Source organism: Pseudorca crassidens, chromosome 18, assembly GCF_039906515.1.
Source record: "Pseudorca crassidens isolate mPseCra1 chromosome 18, mPseCra1.hap1, whole genome shotgun sequence".
NCBI lineage: Eukaryota > Metazoa > Chordata > Mammalia > Artiodactyla > Delphinidae > Pseudorca > Pseudorca crassidens.
The window spans coordinates 45,246,926-45,270,612 of NC_090313.1; the positions used below are offsets into that span (position 1 = coordinate 45,246,926).

Genomic DNA, 23,687 nt, shown 5'->3' on the forward strand with positions numbered 1-23,687 from the left:
ATCATTATTAATATATCAGAAAAATGCATTCGGTGTTAAATGATTTGTTCTAAGAAGCAGTAAATGAATTGTAATTTTTTTCTCATCCTAAAGAGATTTAAAAGATAGGTTATTTGTATTTGTTAAGATAGTAAATTAGTAAACTTGAAAAACATCACAGAAATGGTAAATTACAAACATACCTATTCTAAAATTTATTACTAATAAAATGTTAATTTAATCAATTTGACATTGAGGTAGACCATCTAATTATACTATTCTAAATTACTATTCTTGTGAGGTTGTAGTAAATGTTGCCTTACAGAAGTAGGCAATTTTCATTGTGAGGAATTATAAAACATGGTTTGTAAAAAAGATTGACAAAAATTTTAAAGTAAGTTGTTTCATATTCTATATCCAACTGATTAAACAAAAACATATAGAATGTATTAGCTCAGTATTAATATATACTTAATCATATATATATATATATCTATATATATATATACATACATATGTATATATATGTAAAATACTTTAGGATTTCACAATGTCCATGATACTTAAGTTTGGCTACTACATGTATTAATATCATAGACTGTTTCACAATGAAGACTTTAAGATACCATATTTCATATCAAGAAGACTCTCAATATACTTAGATGCATGATAGGCTCAGCAGACCCAATCAAGTGCTCTGATAATAAATCCTTAAAACAACTTACAAATGAAAATTTATTAAGTACATAACAATAATAATGAAGTAAATGACTTATTTCAAGATAAGTAGTAACATGGAGAATTTTGCTTCCAATTACAATGCAATAACATACTGCTGACTAAACCCCTCACCAAGGACACCAGAAAAAATTACATATAATATCAAAATAACTATTGGAATATACTTATAGCTACTAAGGACCTGAAAGAACAAGATCCCAGAAATAAGCTAAACTCATGGAAGTCAGCTCAAAATTCTACACAGCTTTTTCTTTCCTCCTCAAGGTTTCTACCAACTATAAGCAGCATATTCTGAGAAGCTCAGAAGCTAATAATGTGGCAACTAAGAAGAACTTCTGGTGGTACCATGGGGCTTGGGGGAGGAATGGATATTGGAATTATAGGCCTCAAATATAGCCAGAACTTGAGGGCAAATGAGGGGACATAAAGAAGGAAAGTTCAAGTAAGGCCTATTTTGTGCCACTTTTCCCCTAGTGGTATTTGCTTATTCCTAACTGTGCTAGACAAGCAGAAAATAGTTTAGGTGAGGTTGAGAAGTTAAACAGAGTTTGAAAGATAAAAATTTGAATTTAAGGACCAGCAAAGACAGGGGACTGTGGTATAAAAATGGGCTTTCAACTGAACTCCCTGAAGAACTATATCTTAGAGATCAGGGAAAGTGGAAATAGACAAGATAATAAAAAGGGTGAAACCTAGATTTAAATCAATGAGATCTCTAATTGCATTAAAGTGATCTAATGTAAATGCCAGCAGTCAAAATAAACCCTCTTTAGAAAGAGTTAACTTCATCCAGACTCTATTATTTCATTCATATATATGTATAAATACTTGACATTAAAGAAAAAAATAGCAGGCCTATAGAGAAAGAAGACATAGGGAGAAAAACAGATATTAGAAACATGTTCCCAGGTGCTTCAGATATCTTTAAATGGATGGATCCACAGTTGGTTATTCAGTAGATGTAAAAATAATTGTCATTAATATGTTTTAATATATATGACAAGCTGGAGGATTTCACAGAATATTAGGCTCTATAAAGATAAAATGGAAATAAATAAGGAAATTGAATTAATGATTTTGGTAAATGCACTGAGCTGGTAGATTGAATGCAAATGAAGAACATAGTGATTTAAAAATTAACTAGAAAACATTTAAACTAAAATATTGAGATAAAAAACAATAGTTTGGAAAACAAATGAAACATGGTAAGAAATTATAAGATTCATGCAATTGTAGTCTAAAAAGCAGGGGAGAGACATGATGGGGCAAAGGCCATCTGAAGAAATAATGGCCAAGAGTTTTTGAAAATGTGTTAAAGACATCAAGACACAGATTCAAGATTCACTATACACCCCATGATAAAACAAAGAAAACTACACACCACAGTAAAGTCAATGAAAAACTAAAAAGAAAATAAAAAGACTTCCACCAGAGAACAGAAAAAGTGATCATTCTCCCAATTCTTTTAATGAGGCAAATATAACGTTGATACAAAACCTAAAAAGGATGTTACAAGGAAGGAAAATTAATGGCCATTGTCTCTCCTAAATATATTTATAAAAATCATAGGCAAAAAATTAGTAACCAAATACCTTATTAAGAATGTTGTAGCTTGGGAAATGTTATTGGGAAAAAAATTTAGTATACTTTATTTTCAAGTCACTCAAGTTATGATGGGTGCAATATTAGAGCAAATAGTGAAAAATAGAATATCTTTCACTTTCAGTTTTAGAGCTTGGTGAGACCATAGACATCAGATGAAACAGGGCATAGAATTTGACAGGATTTATTCAAAGTCAAAAAGCTAATTGCTGTCAAGATAGCCTTCTTTTACATAATCTAGGTACATTAACAAACCTTGATTATGACATAGACATGGTCTTTTTCTGAAGAATTTGAAAATAATTTGAGAATAAGTCTTAAAAGAACAGAGAGCTGGAAACTAGCCTCAAAAATAATTCTTTTTAGAGTTCATGCTCATGCCTAGATTTTGTACCTAAACTTTCTCATGTTTTGTTTCTCCATATTATATATGAAAACAATTCACTTCTCTTGAAAGTTAGTTAATCTGCCAGAGTAATAGTTATGTTGGTTTGTCTCTATTTTCTCCTTATAAAGTCACTGTCACAGTGCTTACATGTTTCCTTATAAATCATTTCCTGATCTCAGAACTGAGTAGGGTTTGTTGCTCTTGAACTTTTGTTCAGGATCTAAAAAGGTGTTTCAGGATGTGTATGATTTTAAAGTTAAAATTCATTGTGTAATTAAGACCCATCATATATCTAGGCTTATTATTTTAACAAATGTTTAAAATTTTAGGAAATAGAGATCATATCTTTACAATGTTTCCTATAAGTATTAAGAAAGAACCTGACATTGGATTATTTCTGTTATTGTCTAACTTTTATTTCTTCAGCTTAAATAAACTTTATAGTCTCTTTCCAATCTGAGAGTCTCTCAGATGTTTCGGTCTCACATTGTAACTTTTTTTTTTTTTTTTTTTTTGCGGTATGCGGGCCTCTCACCATTGTGGCCTCTCCCGTTGTGGAGATCACATGAGGGATTGCTCTCTTTTGGTGAGTGCACTATAATGGGATGTTTACAGTCTAAGACTGTTATGAGGGAGGATTATCTCCTATCTGGGACTCCTGCTGGGTACAGGTACAAAAAGTATGGGGCTGCCTCTTGTGCTTACCTAGGTAAATGGCAATGGTATAACAGAGATGACACAAAATTGAACTGGCTACAATAGGGAACTTTTGAAATTCAAAAATTGGTCTTTTCTGTGTGTGTGCATAATTAGAGGCTAAAGGTCTGAAACTAAACAAATAGAGTGGGAAACCTATTACAATTGGAATACTGAAGTCTCCCAATGAACTCATGAAACCCAAAAGGTCTGTGAATCTAAAATTGCTTCACTGCATTTGGCACCACCGGGGCTCCAGCGATCCAAGTAGTCATACCACCTCTGTGCCCTGTCCTCACTGGGGCAGACCCAAGAGCTCCAAGTCAGCCTCAGGACAAGACTCCTATGGGTAGACCACACACAGAGGTGGGGATAAAACCAAAGCTGAACCCCAGGAATGGGGTGACTAAGGAAGAAGATCAATCTTTACATCAGCTGTACAAGCTATGGATTAAATCCCCATGATCAGTTAGGTAGACTCTGCATCTATGGAATATCTGAGTAGACAATGAATGTTCCTACAAATGAAAATGGTCTAGGTCTGGCAGCTGTGGACTTTGGGGACAACCGCAGGCAGGAATTGGGCATGATTGGACTCTGAGTGGGGCCCACAGGGCCCTCGGCAGGTCCAGAGACCAGCCCAGAGGCAGAAGAGGGCCTCTTGCCGAGGTGGAGGTGGGCTGTGGCTCATGGCATGTGCAAGAACTCTTACAGCTGAGAACCCAGGGAAACATAATTATTACTATTAATTTGATTATGTTTTGTCTCATTCTGTTTTTGGTTCTGGCATTTTTTGTTTGTTGTTTTTGTTGTTTTAGTAGTTTTTCTTTTATTTAGTATTTTGGGATCTTCATGTTTTATAACGTATTTATTTTTTAATTTATATTTTTACTTTGCTTTTCTGTTGTTCTGTGTTATTTTCCTTTATCTTTTTTCTTCTTTTCCTTTAATATATTTTTAATTTTTTTAATATTTCTATTTCTACTTTACTTTTCTGTTGCTCTGTGTCTTTTCCCATTTTATTTTAGTCATTTTTATCAGTTTGTTCTGTTTCCTTGCTTTATTCTTCAGTTGGCACACTGCTTTGGTTTGTTTTTAGGTTTTCTGTTTTTCTTAGTTCTGATTCTAGTTGTCTGATTTCACTTTTGGGTTCTTCTGTTTGTCTGGTTGTTCTCTTGCTTTTTGTTTTATTTGGTTCTGTTTTTGTTTCTTTTGTATGTGCATGTTTCCTTGTTTCTTTTTTGTTTGATTTTTCTTTTCAAATCAATTTTATTTATTTATTTTTCATTGTATTGGGTCTTCATTGCTGCATGCGAGCTCTCTAGTTGTGGTGAGTGGGGCCTACTCTTCACTGTGGTGTGCTTCTCATTAGGGTGGTTTCTCTTGTTGCAGAGCGCATGCTCTAGGCATGCAGGCTTCAGTTGTTGTGGCATGAGGGCTCAGTAGTTGTGGCTCACGGGCTCTAGAGCACAGGCTCAGTAGCTGTGGTGCATGGGCTTAATTGCTCTGAGACGTGTGGGATCTTCCCAGACCAGGGCTCAAACATGTGTCCCCTGAATTGGCAGGAGGATACTTAACCACTGCGTCACCAGGGAAGTCCCTGTTTGTTTGATATTGTCTTTACCATTTCTCTGGGGTTTTGTTTGTCTTTTTTTTCCTTCTTTAGTATATATATATATATATATATATATATATTTATATATTTATTCATTTATATTTATATTTCTACTTTCCTTTTATGTTGTTCTGTCTTTTTTCTCCTTTCTTCTTTTCTTTTTTCTATCATTTTTGTCAATCTGTTTTGTTTCTTTGTTTCATTCTTCAGCTGGCACTCTGCTTTGGTTTATTTTTATGGGTTTTTCTGTTTTTGTTAGTTTTCTTTTTAATTCTTTGATTTCGTTCTTGGGTTCTTTTGTTTGTCTGTTGTTCTCTTGCTTTTTGTTTCATTTGCTTTTTTTTTTGTTTCTTGTGTGTGTGTGTTTCCCTGTTTCTGTTTTTGTTTGTTTGATTTTATTTTTACCATTTGTCTGGGGTTTCATTAGTTTTTTTTTTTTTTTTTAATTTCCTTTATTGACAGGACGAGCAACTTGCAAGGCCTTGGTTCCTCGACAAGAAGTTGGACCTGAGGCTCTGGAGTGGGAGCACACAGTCCAGGATGCTGGACCACTAGAGAATTCCTGGCCCCAGGGAAGATTAATCACCAAGAGCTCTCACAGAGTTTCTACCTGAATCTAAGACCTGGTTCTACCCAACTGCCTGCAACCCCCAGTGCTGGACACCTCACACCAAACAACAAACAAGACAGGAACACAAACCCACCCGTGAAGACACAGACGGCATAAAGTCATACTAAGGTCACAGACACCCCAAAACACACAACGTGACATGGCCCTGCTCATCAGAAGGAAATGACTCAGCTCCACCCATCAGAATGCAGAAACCAGTTCCTCCAATCAGGAAGCCTACACAAAACATTGGATAAACCGCACCACCAGGGGCAGAGAACAAAAGCAAGAGGAGCTATGACTCTGCAGCCTAGGGAAAAAAAGAACTAAAATACTGTACATAAGTCAAAATGAGAAGACAGAGAAATATCTTGCAGGCAAAAGAGCAAGAAAAAAATGCACAAGACCAAATAAATGAAGAGGAAATAGGCAAACTGCTTTAAAGATTTCAGAGTAATGATAGTAAAGGTGATCCAAAATCTTGAAAATAGAATAGAGGAAGTACAAGAAATGTTTAATGAGGAACTAGAAGAACAGAAAAACAGTAACGAACAACATAACAACTGAAATTAAAACTAGTCTAGAAGGAATCAATAACAGAATAACTGATACAAAAGAACGGATAAGTGAGCTGGACAATAGAATGGTGGAAATAACTGCTGCATAGCAGAATAAAGTAAAAAGAATGAAAAGAAGGGAGGACAGTCTCAGAGACCTCTGGGACAACATAAGTGCACCAACAATCAAATTATAGGCATCCCAAGGAGAAACCCACAGAGACACATATTAATCAAACTAACAAAAATTAAACACAAAGAAAAAATATTAAAAGCAGCAAGGGAAAAGCAACAAATAACATACAAGGGTATCCCTATAAGGTTAAGAGCTGATATTTCAGCTGAAACACTGCAGGCCAGAAGAGAATGGCAGGATATATTTAAAGTGATGAAAGGGAAAAATCTACACCGAAGATTACTGTACCCAGCAAGGACCTCATTCAGATTTGATGGAGAAATCAAAAGCTTTACACACAAGCAAAAGTTAAGAGAATTCAACACCACCAAATCAGCTTTACAACAAATGATAAGGGAACTTCTCTAGGCAGGAAGCACAAGAGAAGTAAAAGATCTACAAAAACAAACCCAAAATAATTAAGAAAATGTTAATAGTGACATACATGCCAATAATTACCCTAAATGTAAATGCTCCAACCAAAAGACACAAACTGGTTGACACAGAAACAAGACCCAGTTATATGCTGTTTTCAAGAGACCCACATCAGACTTAGGAATACATATAGACTGAAAGTGAGGGGATGGAAAAAGATATTCCAAGCAAATGGAAACCAAAAGAAAGCTGGAGTAGCAATACTCATATAAGACAAAATAGACTTTAAAATAAAGACTCTTACAAAAGACAAGGAAGGACACTACATAACAATCAAGGGATCAATCCAAGAAGAATATATAACAATTATAAATAACTAGGCACCCAACATAGGAGCACCTCAATACATAAAGCAAATGCCAACAGCCATAAAAGTGGAAATTGACAGTAACAGTAACAAAAATAGTGGGGAATTTTAACACCCCATTTACACCAAAGGACAGGTCTCCAAACTGAAAATATATAAAGAAACAAAAGCTTTAAATTAAACATTAGAACAGATGAACTTAATCGATATTTGTAGGACATTCCACGCAAAAACAACAGAATACACTTTTTTCTCTAGTGCCCACAGAACATTCTCCAAAATAAATCACATCTTGGATCACAAATCAAGTTTTGGTAAGTTCAAGAAAACTGAAATGGTATCAAGAATTTTTTCTGACCACAATGCTATGAAACTACATATCAATTACAGGAAAAAAAACTGTCAAAAATACAAACACATGGAGGCTAAACAAGGTGCTACTAAACAACCAAGAGATCCCTGAAGAAATCAAAGAGGAAATCAAAAAATACCTAGAAATAAGTGACAATGAAAACACAGTGACCCAAAATCTATGGGCTGCAGCAAAACAGTTCTAAGAGGGAAGTTTATAGCAATACAACACTATGTCAAAAAACAAGAAAAATCTCAAATAAACAGCCTAACTTTACACTTAAAGCAATTAGAGAAAGAAAAATTTAAAAAAAAAATTAGCAGAAAGAAAGAAATCATAAAGATCAGATCAGAAATAAATGAAAAACAAATGAAGAAAATAGCAAAGATTAATAAAATTGAAAGCTTGTTTTTTAGAAGATAAACAAAATTGAAAAACCATTTTAAAGATTCATCAAGAAAATAAGGAAGAATACTCAAATCTACAGAATTAGACATGAAAAAGGAGAAGTAACAATAGACACTGCAGAAATACAAAATATCATGAGAGACTACTACAAGCAACTATATGCCAATAAAATGGACAACCTGGAGGAAATGGACAAATTCTTAGAAAAATACAACCTTCCAAGACTGAACCAGGACACAATAGAAAATATGAACAGACCAACCACAAACACTGAAATTGAAACTGTGATTAAAAATCCTCCAACAAACAAAAGCCCAGGGTCAGATAGCATCACAGGCGAATTCTATCAAACAATTACAGAAGAGCTAACACCTATTGCTCTCAAACTCTTCCAAAATATAGCAGAGGGAGGAACATTCTCAAACTCATTCTATGAGGCCACCATCACACTGATACCAAAACCAGAAAAAGATGTCACAAAAAAAGAAAATTACAGGCCAATATCACTGATGAACATAGATGTAAAAATCCTCAACAAAATACAAGCAAACAGAATCCAAGAGCACATTAAAAGGATCATACACCATGATCAAGTGGGGTTTATCTCAGTAATGCAAGGATTCTTCAGTAGAGCAAATCAATCAATGTGATACACCATATTAACAAATTGAAGGATAAAAATCATGTGATCATTTCAATAGATGCAGAAAAAAATTTTGACAAAATTCAACAAGCATTTATGATAAAAAACTCTCCAGAAAGTGGGCATAGAGGGAAGTTATTTCAAAATAATAAAAGCCATATATAACAAAACATAGCCAACATCATTCTCAATGGTGAAAAACAAAGCATTTCCTCTATGATCAGGAAGAAGACAAGGGTGCCCACTCTCACCTCTACTATTCAACATAGTTTTGGAATTTTTAGCAGTGGCACTCAGGGAAGAAAAAGAAATAACAGGAATACAAATTGGAAAAGAAGCTAAACTGTTACTATTTGCAGATGACATGATACTGTACATAGAAAATCCTGAAGATGTCACCAGAAAACTATTAGGGCTAATCAATGAATTTGGTAAAGTAGCAAGTTACAAAATCAATGCACAGAAATCTCTTGCATTCCTATACACTAATGATGAAAAATTTGAAAGAGAAATTAAGGAAACATTCCCATGTACCACTGCAACAAAAAGAATAAAATACATAAGAATAAACCTACTTAAAGAGGCAAAATACCTGTATGCAGAAAACTATGAGACACTGAAGACGATAGAAATAGATGGAGAGATGTGCCATGTTCTTGGATTGGAAGAATCAACATTGTGAAAATAACTATACTACCCAAAGCAATCTACAGATTCATTGCAATCCCTATCAAACTACCAATGGCATATTTCACAGAACTAGAACAAAAAAGTTCACAATTTGTATGGAAACACAAAAGACCTCAAGTAGCCAAAACAATCTTGAGAAAGAAAATTGGAGCTCAGGAATCAGGCTCCCTGACTTCAGACTATACTACAAAGCTACAGTAATCAAGGTGGCATGGTACTGGCACAAAAACAGAAATACAGATCAGTGGAACAGGGTAGAAAGTCCAGAGATAAACTGATGCACATATGGGTACCTTATCTTTGACAAAGGAGGCAAGAATATACAGTGGAGAAAAAGCAGCCTCTTCAATAAGTGGTGCTGGGAAAACTGGACAACTACATGTAAAAGAATGAAATTAGAACACTTCCTAACACCACACACAAAAGTAAGCTCAAAATACTCAAAATGCATTGAAGATGTAAATATAAGGACAGACACTGTAAATCTCTCACAGGAAAATATAGGCAGAACACTCTTTGACATAAATCACAGCAAGATTTTTTTGACCTACCTCTTAGAGTAATGGAAATAAAAATAAAAATAATCAAATGAAACAAAAGCTTTTGCACAGCAAAGGAAAACATAAACAAGATGAAAAGACAATGGGAGAAAATATTTGCAAATGAAGCAACTGACAAAGGATTAATCTCCAAAATATACAAGCAGGTCATGCAGCTCAATATCAAAAAAGGAAACAACTGAATCTAAAAATGGGTGGAAGACCTAAACAGACATTTCACCAAAGAAGACATACAGATTGCCAACAAACCCATGAAAAGATGCTCAACATCATTAATCATTAGAGATATGCAAATCAAAACCACAATGAGGTATCAGCTCACACCAGTTAAAATGGCCATCATGAAAAAATCTAGAAACAGTAAATGCTGGAGAGTGTTTGGAGAAAAGGGAACACTCCTGCACTGTTGGTGGGAATGCCACTATGGAGAACAGTACGTAGGTTCCTTAAAAAACTAAAAATAGAGCTACCATATGATCGAGCAATCCCACTACTGGGCATATACCCTGAGAACACCATAATTCAAAAAGATACATGTACCACAATGTTCATTGCAGCACTATTTACAATAGCCAGGACATGGAAGCAACCTAAATGTCCATTGACCGATGAATGAATAAAGAAGAGGTGGCACATATATACATTGGAATATTACTCAGCCATAAAAAGTAATACAATTGAGTTATTTACAGTGAGGTGGTTGGACCTAGAGTCTGTCATACATTGTGAAGTAAGTCAGAAAGAGAAAAACATATACCATATGCTAACGCATATATATGGAATCTAAAAAAAAATGGTACTGATGAACCTAGTGGCCAGGCAGGAATAAAGACACAGATGTAGAGAACGGACTTGAGGGCACAGGGTGGGAAGGGGAAGCTTGAACGATGTGAGAGTAGCACTGACATATATACAGTACCAAATGTCAAATGGATGGCTAGTGTGAAGCTGCTGCATTGCACAGGGAGATCAGCTCTGTGCTTTGTGACCAACTAGAGGGGTGGGATAGGGAGGGTGGGAGGGAGGCTCAAGAGGGAGGAGATATGGGGATATATGTATACATATAGCTGATTCACTTTGTTGTACAGCAGAAAGTAACACAACATTGTAAAGCAATTATACTCCAATAAAGATGAGAAAAAAATAAATACATAAAACTGCTTCACTTCAGGATACTGTTTCTAAGCTTATTACTGCAAATAATGATCTATGCTCTCATCTAGACACCCTGGGAATGGGTCAAGAGGCCACTTCCTCCCTTCCTTCTCCTTGGGCCCCTACTTACCCAGAACTTGCTAAGCTACCATTTTATGTTTCTTTTATCCTTTTTCTTTTGACCGTGCCATTCGGCATGCGTGAACTTAGTTCACCAACCAGGGATCAAACCCGTGCCCCCTGCAGTGGAAGCACAGAGTCTTAGCCACTGGACCACCAGGGAATTCCCAATGCCATTTTATCTTTCTTATTCTCCTCTTCCTCCTCCAAAATCTCCCTACCTTATAGTTTCTGGACAAACCTTTCCCTTTTTCACTACTTAGAACCCTGATGGTACCGGCTATCTGGTAGAATATAGGCCTTGATCTCCTGCAGAATTATGGGCCATAGTTAAGGAATTTCCCAAGGCCACTGAGTACCCCTTCTGCTTTTCAGAAGGACTTAACCTTGTGATACAAACCTATGATCCAGGATTCTCTGACTTGTATCACCTACTGAGCATTTTAATCAGAGAAAACCAAGCCAGACACTGGCAAACTACTGCTGCCTGGTTTCACCCTTTAGATGATATCCATAGAAAGACCATCAGTGCAGTAAGACAAGCTTCTTAGTTAGCTTGAGCCCTTCATGAAGAAATTCCTTGGGCTTTTCTCATCCCATTGACTGAGGAAAAATTCAGACTCTACACAAACACCTGAGGAAACTGTTCGTGCTTATCACTCATGCCTAGAGATAGTACTCTGGGAAAACTCTGCTACTTGCTAGGGAAAACAATGCTCAAATCCTCTTTAATTCAATCTTTGTTGGGGGATTAGATGAGAAATTTGGATTGCTGATGAAATGGGCACAATTAAATTGGAAAACAATGGCCTCTCCTGATCTGGTCAATTTGGGTAATCAGCTATCTATAACAATCAAATGTACAGAAAAACTTAAGACCACTAATATTGATTTACAGCTGCAGCAAATGGAAAGACTGAAATTCTCAAGGGCCCCTTCTGGGATCCAAGTCCCTGCCACTATTATAAGCTGCCAGGAAGAGGAATTAACCAAAGTTAAAAAGAAGGCCTTATCATCAGCCCAAAGCCCCTTGTTCTGACCCTTTTTAGGATATCTGAAAAGTGTCTGACACTGAAACACCGAAAAGTGTCTCCCTTTCATACATACTCATGAATAGGGATGCTCTGAGGAAAGTATTGGGGTCTTACCAATACTCCCACTAACACCATGGGGAGAATAGGACTTTCTTTATAGGACCCAATGCTATTACTGCTCTTGTAGACACAGGAGTAATTTTGTCTGTCTTGAACCCCACCAGCTTCAAGACCCCCCTTCCTCAGAGTATAGAAAAGGTACAAATGGTGGGAGTTTCCAACACAGATATGAAGGTAAGAAAAGCTCCTTTGCTTTCTGAGATAGGGTCTTTTCAGGGAACTCACCAGTCTCTTCTTTATCTTTCTGTACTTTTTGGGCTGAGACCTCCTGCAAATATTACAAGCTACTATTTCCTTTTCCCCAAAAGGGGAAATACAATTACAAGTCTTTGACCCCTCCAGGTCTACTTCTAAATCTAGTCCTAATATTGAGATCCTCATCCTTGCTGCTGTCTTGTCAATTCCCAATCACAAGGATTTCCTAGATTCAGTTCCTCCTAACTTATAGTTCACTTTTTAAAATGACATAGGACACATTTATTCAGCCCCACCAATTAAGATCCAGGTGGATCCTAATAAACCTTTGCCTCACTTCTCAGACCTGAGGCCCTAGAAGAAATTTATCCTGTTGTCAAGGCACACCTCCAAAAGGGCCTCATAATTCCATGACCCAGTCCCTGTAACACATCAGTCCTTCCCGTACACAAGCTTCATGATCGAGTTTGGCATTTTGTTCAAGATTTTTGAACCATAAACAATATGGTATAAACATAAACATAAACATAAACAATACCACCTCTCCCTGTGGTCCCCAACCGTCATACCATTTTCAAGTTAATCCCTCGAAACACATAGTCCTTTACAGTCAAACATTTATGTAATACTTTCTTCAGCATTTCTATACATCCATATAACCCGTATTTGCTTGTTTGCCTTTATGGGAGTAGGATGTCACTTTACTTTATGCCTCAGGGCTACATGGAAAGCCCCACTTATTTTTCACAGATATTGAAACAAGACTTGGCCAATGTAAATTTTGCCCACAGCTCTACTTTACTCCAATATGTTGACAAACTTTTGTTATGCCTCAGGGATAGCCTACACCTCCTCACTTACTAGCACACAATAGACATAAAGTCTCAAGGGATAAGCTCCAATTGTTCAAACCAAGGTAAGATATTAGGTTTTCATAGGGACAAAAGAGCCATTCTGCTCTTTCTGCAGTCACTCAAGAAACCATATTGAGGGTACTGATAAAATGATAGCTGGGGAAAACAATACTTTTGGAAACCTTCTCCCACAGTAACAGCCAAAATATGTCAGAGTTGTCAGATCTGACCTAAGTATAACCCAGGAAAGCTTATTCATGCTCCTCAAGGCCACTTTCCTTGGCTTCAAGGTCCCTTTGCTATCTGGAAACTGGATTTTATCCAGCTGTCTTCCTTTCAAGGATACAAATATGTTCTGATGATGGTTTGCATGTATTCCCAGAATCCTTTCCTTGAAGATGAGCCACTGCCCTTGCAGTGACCAAAATATGGTTGGAAAGGATTATCCCTACTTGGGGAATTCCCTTGGAGTTACATAATGTTAAAGGTATCCATTTCACTGGACAAATTTCAAATGCTGTTTGTGAAATCTGGCCTATTCTACAATATTTCCACTGTGCCTATCAGCCTCAATCTTCTGGTCTAGTGGAAAGAACCAATGTCATTATCAAAACTCAATTAGCAAAACTCTCTGAGGCCTTCAGTCATTCTTGGCCTAAATTGCTACTCATAGTTCTATTAAGTTTAAGATCTACACATTTTGGAAAACAAACTGTCACCTTTAAAAAAATTACTAGAAACCCATGATTTTTGACTGAGGGTTAAATGAGCTCCTTTTAGTCAATGGAGATCTTTACTTTATTGTTAAAGTCTCATTAAGGCTGTAAAGAAAAATGAGCACTTGGCTGAAAAATCTTTCCACAGTGGGGTCCCAGGAGACCTTCGTATAAAACACCACAATTTACAACCGGGGGACTGTGTGTATTGTAAAAGATATCTTGTAAAGGACTCCTTACAGCCCAGATGGAAGAGACCTTATCAAGTACTTTCAATGAACCTCTGTGCTGTTAAACATAAAAGAATTGCATCTTAGACATTTCCCATTAAAATAAAGGCTTCCCTACCTGAGTGGGCCTTTGAAACAGCTAGAGACTTAAAGCTGAATTTGAGCAAGAAGTGAAGCAGATGGCACCTGATGCAGACAGCTCTTCCAAGACTCTGGACCAGGCTAGTACTCTGCATGATCCCCACTGATTAAATCTCTCTCATAACCTTTGTTCTAATTGCTGTCATCATGGAACTGCTATATCTTCTTCATTATATAATAACTGATGATACATCAACTTGCCACTCTCCTTCTTATACCCTTTTTCATAGACAAAATTTTCAAAGAGTGAAAATTTTTGTGAATGGATTTATGCCTGGAACGAAAGTTTAGAGGAAGTGACTCTGGTCTTTTAGTCCTTTGATTTTACCTATGAGAGACTGGATAATTGAAGTTTTGGGACTCCTCCTTGTAGCTACAGGTTTATTGATGCTCCTTGCCCTACGACATACAGTGGGTATCCACTTTTGGTGGTAATTCTATGAAAACCATTGATATTGCCTTAACTCTGCTGTGAATAAGTCCCTGGCTCCAATTCTTGGCCATTTAATTGATCTGTTCAGCTTGGAATTATGTCACTAACCAAGGGCAGGAGCCATCATTACTCCCCTTTATATTAAAATGGTTGAATTTCCTTAGGATAGTTCTTTCACTAGAGTTATGTTATTATTATCTCTCTTAATATCCATCCAGACCCCGTATACCTGGGAAAAATAATGCCTTTTTCTGCATTTCCTGAAGCCTAGTCACTGGAGGAAATCTAACAGATGGTTGGATACCCCATCAGTACCCAAGATCACTCACTGAATACTGGGATCCTTGGCTGCCTTCAATCTTGCTGGCATATCTCCACTATGGCTTATTCAGAATTCATCTGCTCTCCCAGCATACCCTGTTAATTTACTCGAATACACAGCCTCCTTTCCTTGTTTGATCAATACAACCAGAAACACACCCATCCCCCACCCTTGCAACAATTCTCTAGAAATATTTGTTCCAAGTGACCCTGCAATTACCTGGAAACATTGGCTTCAGCTTTGAAACACCTACCTTTACCTCACTATGTAACAGCAAAACATATTCTTATGATAAGCCTTTTGTATTCCAACAAGGACGTCTTCTAGGCTACTCAAATAAAACAGACCCATGATTTAATTTCACCTTTGACACCTCCTTTCCCTATGTTCTACCTGGCTATGTCTTTATTTGTGGTTGGAATACTGCCCCCAGGTGATGTGCTCCGTGGTGGTACATTATTCTGGTTCTCTCCAGAATCTGTGATTCTCGATTTGCAATTCTAAGGTCCCAAATAAATTGCCTTTTTACTTCTTTACAGTTTGTGATCCTTTCAGTTAAAAACCTCATGAATTACTAAAGCCATAGCTATTCCTCTCTACTTCTTTTCACAACCATATGTCTTGAAGGTATTGTCTGAACTCATCTTAATCCCTGACCCCGAATGCTCCTCAATCCATTGCAGTCTTACTTCTCCAACCACCCATCTAAAGAAACTGCTTTTGCCAAGGCATTAGTGTCTTTTCTTGTGGCTTTATTTAGCTTTCATTTTCATTTTTTAATTGCAGAGAAGTGACCAACATGCATTCCTATCCCTGTGCTAAACAATTCTGGCCTAAACATCATTTACTTTCCCTGTTCCAAACAACCTGAAACAAAACATATTTTTCTATTTTTGTGGTAAACAATATTGGGATTGGGCAGAAATAACAGCTCGTGGACTAGGACATAGTTACTTCTGGAAGATTAGACTGTGAATTAACTTTAAAAAACCTAAAACCCCCCAAGTTACCCATCTGTTTTCACTTTAAGATGCCTATCTATGTGCCAATCCAAAGCTATTACATCATAAATTCTACACATTGCCAACCAGCCCCCAGGCTTCACTGCCTCCCTGGTTCAAATAACATATCATGTGTTATAAGTTCCTACCTAATCTGATACTTTCTTCAACTTTTAATACCCTTCAACTCAATCTTTAATTCTAGGCATACCAATTAATTCCACATCCTACAATATATCACACTTCTTTCTTCTACGCTTTCACATACATATTTTTTCTTTACCTGAAACTTTCACAACACATTGACATTCTCTTGAACAACTTTACTCCTTCAGAGATCAGTTTAAATATCACTTCTTTCAGAAATATGTCTTTTACTCTTCATAGCTTGGAGGGTTGTGGTTTACCCTGATATGTTAACTCCCTAGTATGATTTAAATGTATCTCTGGCATACAGAATATTTTAGGAGTCCAATAACTATTTGTGGAATAAATTAGTTATTTAATTTAATTTAATTTTTTTCACAGAACACAAGAATATATTTTTAGTAAAGGAATTTATATCTCAAAAGCTAACAAAGTGCCTGGCACACAAAAGGTAGTTGGTAAATGTTTGTGATTTGCTATTGTTGAATTTTGAATAGCTTCTAGAGCTCAGAAGAAAAAAAGCATACATAACTACTATAACCAGAATAGATACTCTCAGGCATTCTCTCACAGTACATTTATGTACATTGTGAAAATACTAAAGAGTAAACTAAATATACTGCAGTAAATACTTTAAAAATACTTTAAACAGATATTTTGCTACATTTATTTCAAACAAGGGACGCTAAGACTAGATCCCAGCATTATTATTATTTCTTTAATGTCAGTGACTAAGAGTAGAACTAAAATGGCAAGATATATTTGCAAGAAATGTTTTGTTTCTCTTGAGAGATGAGTTAGCTTTTGTTTTGAGAGAATAATTTTAAAAACATTTCTACAATATCAAATGAAATAATTACCTATGCATAGTTCTTGGGCAAGACCTGAAAGTAGTGAAAGATGCTTTTATTTAAGTGAAAAAAAAAAAAAAACTGTTTTAGCCCTCCAAATTTAGTATACACTGCAGAAAATGTATATCACTTTATATTATGTTTTCATTAGGGAAATATTTATTTTAACTTTTAAAAATATTTCTTAGTGAAAATTTAAAAATTTGTTATTTTCCTCCTTTTGCACATTGATTAAGTATTTTATATGAAGCACATTTATTTCAATTTTAAAACCATAAATTCATTATTACGAACAATATCAAAGATCAAAAACTGACCAAAAATTCTCAGAAAATAAAATACAATACTACATATGTATTTAATCTCAAAAGTCCTCCACTCACAGTTAATGTTTTATTATTTTAAAAAAAAGAAAGAAAGAAAGAAAAGAAAAGGGAAAACATTTAAATAAATTAATTAATTTTAAAAATCAACTTTGTATTATTATAACACTAGAGAATGAAACATCATCATCATATATTGGTATGAAAGAATAAACTAGTGTTCAAAATAAATGTCTGGTTATTTTAAACACACTAATTTTCAAATCTTCCAATTATCCCCAAAAGAGAGGCTCAGATGCAGGAAACATAATGGATAAAGTTCAAGAACCACATGCTACTATTTAGAAACAAGAAAAATGAATATAGTTATTAATGTTGCTTCTGGGTACAATTTTCTTTTATAAGGTAACTGGAATTTTAAGTAAGGCTTTTTATCAGAAGTATTGAAACACACACACACACACACACACACACACACACATACACACATTGGTAAGACAGAACAATAAAAAAAGAGAAATAAATTATGAGCCAAGGGAAAAGTATATATATTCAAGACTCCATCCATCAGTGAATTCTGAATCTCAATTAATTTGCCTGTAAAACAGAATTACAATTAATAAAGTTTCTCATATTATGGTTTGTGGAAATAAATAAAACATACATTTAAATTTGCTTTGTCACTTAAACTCTTAAGTCAATTTCTAAAAAAAATTACTAAATGTGGAAATGTAACCAATAGTATTTGTGAAATAAAAAGAGAACTTTTATGAACTAGATGCATATCAGTACAGTGCAACATGTTGCTTGAAAAAGTATACCTACTTTAAATAATAAATAGATATATAAAATATAAACAAAACAAATAATACATTTGTGGTTTTCCTGTTAAAATTTTAAATGCCTAATTCACACATATATCTATTTTAAATTAAAAGTATTTTTAAAATGTTTGAAATGACAAAAGTAAAATATTTTAAAAAACATTAAATTCAGAATAAGAAAAATTGTGTTTGAGGTCTTGATGATAATGGTTGACAAATAAACCACATTTAGATCCTGAAAATCCTCAACACAAAAAAAAGGGAAAATCTAGGAAGAAAGGCAACTTAGAGAGAAAGATTCATGCAGTATGAAATGCTATAAAATTCTGAAAGTGCTTCTAATATGAAATTCAGTTGGAAATTGACATATTAATGATTAAATAATGCAAGTTCTGCTTTGAGAAGATATACCACACACCAAAAATATTACAATAATGTGCTAATTTTTATAGACAGGTACCGGGAAATAAAACAGTAGCAAAAGATTCAGAAGGTATCAGATTAAGGTTGACCTGGGTAAAATGAATTTATGTGGTTTCAGAGGATTCAGAGGAGTGGCTGTAACATCTGTTATGGGCTAATGGAAGTCTGAATTAATAGAAATCCTAGAATCTGTAATGCCAACATTTCCCAGTCATATTGTAGAAGAAAGAAAATTACTTATGAATATATCTTTCCATATTATTTATATCATTTCATATAAATGCTTATATGGAATGATACAGCCCATCTATCATGGCCAACCTGTTTAACCATAACTATTGGATGGCCTAGGGAACATTCTTTTCACCATCAAGAAATTTACTGACAAGGAGACAAATAGCATACTTTTAAAATTCTCTGGTAAGTAAATTATAGGTTCTGATGACAAAAATTGAGCTCTTTGAAGTCAATGGCAATAGTGTACTAGATGATGGTACCTAAGAATCCAAGACAATATGGTTCTATTGTCATATACCACTGACAGTTGTCCAATCAAGCTTGCCACTTGTTTTGGTAAGTAAGGTTTTATTGGAACACAGCCACACCTGTTAGATTATGTATGTCTATGGCTACTTTCTTGCCACCACAACAAAGTCGAGTATTTTGCCTCCTGGAGCCAAAAAAATGTTTACTATCTTGCCCTTTATACAAAAAATTTGCTGGTCCTTATTATGATCATGGGAATGGAGGAGTGATCAGTAGATTTTAGTTACCTAAAAACATCTCTGGAAGAAACAAGTTTATTATAAGGTGTGAATTAGATAGTCCACTAAGTTATTATTTGGTCTATTTAATCAGAAAGAGTGATTTCTTTTGTGAGCAATTTGAGTTTAATCATCATGGTGGGATTTTTATGCTCTCTCCTGAAGTTACTTTATTTAAGTTATTTCACATTCAGAGCTTTTTCACAGATTATAAGACTGTTTTTTTAGAAATGACCCTGAAAAACTGCTACAAATCTGAAATGGAAATTTTTATCCATGTTTTCCCCAGACATTAGGCCCTAGACACTAGAAAATGAAAAATATCAAAATATTTAAGTAGTTTTTAAATGTTCTCCCTGAATTTAAGCAAGCACCTCACAACACTTAAAAACTACCATATCCACGAGAAAGAAAGGAAGCCTCTGAAAACCAGATAATAAATTGTGTACTTGCCAAAGTCCATATCCTGGTGTGTTTAATGGGCTGATGGATTCAACCTGCAGTTTTTTCCTCAGTCCCAGAAAGAATAGTTGAAAAAGCTGTATTCAGAAACTGTCCCAATTCAGAAATTTCCTACTGGTTTCCTGACCCACAAAGTCAGGTCTATAAGGAAGAATGTGTCAACTGGACTACCACCACACACCTGCCATTTTAGTAAAGCTAAGGCTGTACTGTATTGAGAAAGAATTTGCAGATATTAATGCCACATTAAAAACTTAAAATATGAAAGAATAAAGATTCTATTATATTCCAAATTAATTAATTCATTTGATAGGTACAAATTCCAGATGGATCTTGAATAATAACTAGATGACCACCAACACAATCAGGTAATGATGATAATTGTACCTGACATTCCAGGTGTGATATTTTTACAGAAGGAGAACCAACAAACCTCCTGACACTTAGTATGCAGCTATCAATTTGGCATAACATTTTTTCTCAATGAACATTATTAGGGAAAGCGGAACTTGTTTACCTTCTCCTAACAGAAGCATCAACATCACCTCAATGTCTTACCACAGACAAATGACAATTCTCTTCCCTTCAGTTTGTAAGAAATTTGATCACCTTGATATCCCATAAAACATTGCATATTTCCACAACATCTGTGATATTATGGTCATTGGATCGGGTGGGTAGATAATAGTAAGTGTGCTAGATGTCTTACTTGCCAGAGGATAGGAGAAAAATCCTGCAAAATTTAAGGGGTATGTCACATTGATGAAATTCTACGCGGGTACAGTAGTTGGAGCATGTTAAGAAATTACCTTTAAAGTGAAAGACCTTAAGTGATTTACCTTGTACCACCTGTCACTAAGAAAAAGGCACAAAGTTTGATTTTCCCTTTTGTTGGAGAGATAACACAAAATTTAAGTGCTCTTTACCCATGAATTTGCTAATAATCTCACAAGTTTACCAGCTTTGGCTGAAACCCAGGGCAAGAGAGAGGTCTGCTGCTGGTTCAAGCTGTTGAACAAGCTGTTCTGCTCTGACAATCATATTACTCAGAAGATCCAATAGTGGTAGAAGTGTCTGTGGCTGATAGGAATACTACAGGGAGCCTGTGGCCAGCACAATCAGAGAATTATAGCCCAGAAATACTTTGTGAGCAAAAACATAATTCTTCTTTCAAGAAACATTCTCTATTTGAGAATCATCACCTGGTTTACTATTGGGTCATAGAAGAGACTGAATGCTGACTAGGAGACAACTATGCTCTTACTAGCCCATTATGATTTACAAAATCATAATAGGTGGTGCGTTTATTAACATTCTATTATTATATAGAAATGGTATATATGAGAATGGGCCTCAGTAGTTTCAGAAGGAAATTGCATACACATGTGGCTCACACTCCCTGGTAACTATTTCTACTGGTTTATCACTTCTACCTCAACTAGTACCTAGGAACTTATATTAATTTTCTTTTGCTAGTAACAACCACAAATGTATAAGCTTTAAACAATCTAATTCCCACATATCAAGAGTCAAGATATGGCTTGGGTCCTCTGATCAGGGTCTTAGAAAATTGCAGTCAAGGTATTGGTTAGGCTACCTTATTGTCTCAAGGCTCAACTAGGGAAGAATCTGCATTCAAGTCCACTCAGGGTGTTGCCAAAATTCACTTCCATGTGTTTGTAGAACTGTGGCTTCTTGGTAAATTTCATCTGGATGATGCCCTCATCTCCCAGGTCCTCAAGTCTTAGAGAACACCATCAACTCTTAAAGGCCACCCACAAGTTTTATAGGTCATTTCAGTTCTTTCCCACATGGGCCTCCTCACTATGGCTGCTTTCTTCATCAAGTCACCACAGAAGAATTCTAAATTCGAATTGGAAGATGACATCTTATATAACATAACATAAATACTGGCGTGTTAATGCATAATCTTTGCTATATTGTATTGGTTAGAATCAAGTCGTAAGTCATTTCCATACTCAAGGGGAGGATGATATACAAGAGTATAGTTATCAGAAGGCAGGGATCATTGATGATTGTCTCAGTCTATATGTGCCACAGACCTCATGAGGAGGAGCCTATGGCTAGGAAAGGTAAAATCATAGATCTGTTTTATGGATGAGCTTGACGTGTGTGGTTGCTGCATTTATTACGCTAATAATACGTGGAATTTTTGCTTATAATTATTAAAACTTTGGACAATAAAAGTTTGGAAATCTTATTTTCAAATGTAAATTTTCCCCTGACCAATTAAGGCTTCTAATGCCACTGAATCAAAAGGCAAGAGGTTACTCTATTGGTCAGGATGGTTAGTCCCAGTTATTAAGGAAAAACTGGGTTGCTTGTAAAATGTGGCTAACGAGAACTATTTCTGGAAACAAGGAGACTGACTGAGGTGCCACTTAGCAATCTTATATCCAGGAATAAAGATCAGTGGAGAATTGTGACAACCCATTCAATACAGGAGCATTAAGGACTCAAAACCTTCAGCAACAAAGCTTTGGCTTACACCACCAGGTAAATAACTCTGACAAAATTGGTATTCAGAAGATAAGATGTATATGGAACGGATGGGGAGACACAAGAAGTTAGGATCAATAACCTAGGTCATTTACCAGCTACAGAATTCACCTTCTTTCACTTTCCTTGTAAGGACATTGTGAAGATACAATGGTTAGGTATGTCACAGGTTTGGTAGGACATTGATCACATTGAAGATATTCACACTTTACCATTAATGATTGGAAACAAATTCTGTTTTGGCCCTTATCAAACATCAAAATACATATATAACTAAGCTAAATATAATCGTATTGATCAATGTTATTTATGATGGTATAAAATTCCAAAGAGAAACTTCTTCTAGAAAAAAGAAATTTATGTTTAAATAACAGTTAAATCTTTAGTGGTAATTCAGTATGCTTTAAATATTCAGGTTTTAGGAAAAATTATTCCTAAAATATAAAAGCCATTGAAAATATTTCAGCCCAGAATATATATTTTTTCTTTTTCTAAATGGTAAATGTTTCCAAACAAAATTTTCCTCCAGTTATCAGGCTCTGACTATATTTGTAATAATCATTAAAATTTTAAAATAGTAATGATAATAACAGCTAACCTATATTAAGCATGTATAATGTACCAGGTATTTTTTAAAGTGATCTACATATTTGATCTACAACTGTTTTATTCCCATCCTATAGGTTTGAAAACTACTACAAAGAGAACTAAAGTATCTTATACAAGGAGTTAGACATGAAAGCTTTCAAAAACTATAGGAGAGACCCATTCTGAAAGAATTTCTCTAGGATGTACTCAAGTAGAAGCTTAAATAACCTAGATTACAAAAGATTATACAAAATGATCATCAAAATACCGGTAAAAATGATAAATTGGGGCTTCCCTGGTGGCGCAGTGGTTGAGAGTCCGCCTGCCAATGCAGGGGACACGGGTTCGTGCCCCGGTCTGGGAAGATCCCACATGCCGTGGAGCGGCTGGCCCCGTGAGCCGTGGCCGCTGAGCCTGCGCGTCCGGAGCCTGTGCTCCGCAACGGGAGAGGCCGCAACAGTGAGAGGCCCGCGTACCGCAAAAAAAAAAAAAAAAAAAAAAAAAAAGATAAATTGTGACAACATAAATAATTATTAAATAATAGTATACCTTTTACAATAAATAATAGCACATAAAATCCCTTGGAAGACTTAGAAATTGAATTTGCACAATAAAAATGAAATTAGGCAAATATTGCTATCATATCTTGGTAGAAAATATAAAAAATTATAAATGCATACAATGATATAAAAAGTTAAAGATATGT

The 23,687-nt window shown here is 35.4% G+C and overlaps 1 protein-coding gene across 1 annotated transcript in view; it reads right to left on the minus strand.

Moving 5' to 3' along the window:
• The window catches only part of KLHL1 (kelch like family member 1), a 374,463-nt gene that overhangs the window by 227,199 nt on the left and 123,577 nt on the right, over nucleotides 1-23,687 (minus strand). The window lies entirely within an intron of this gene.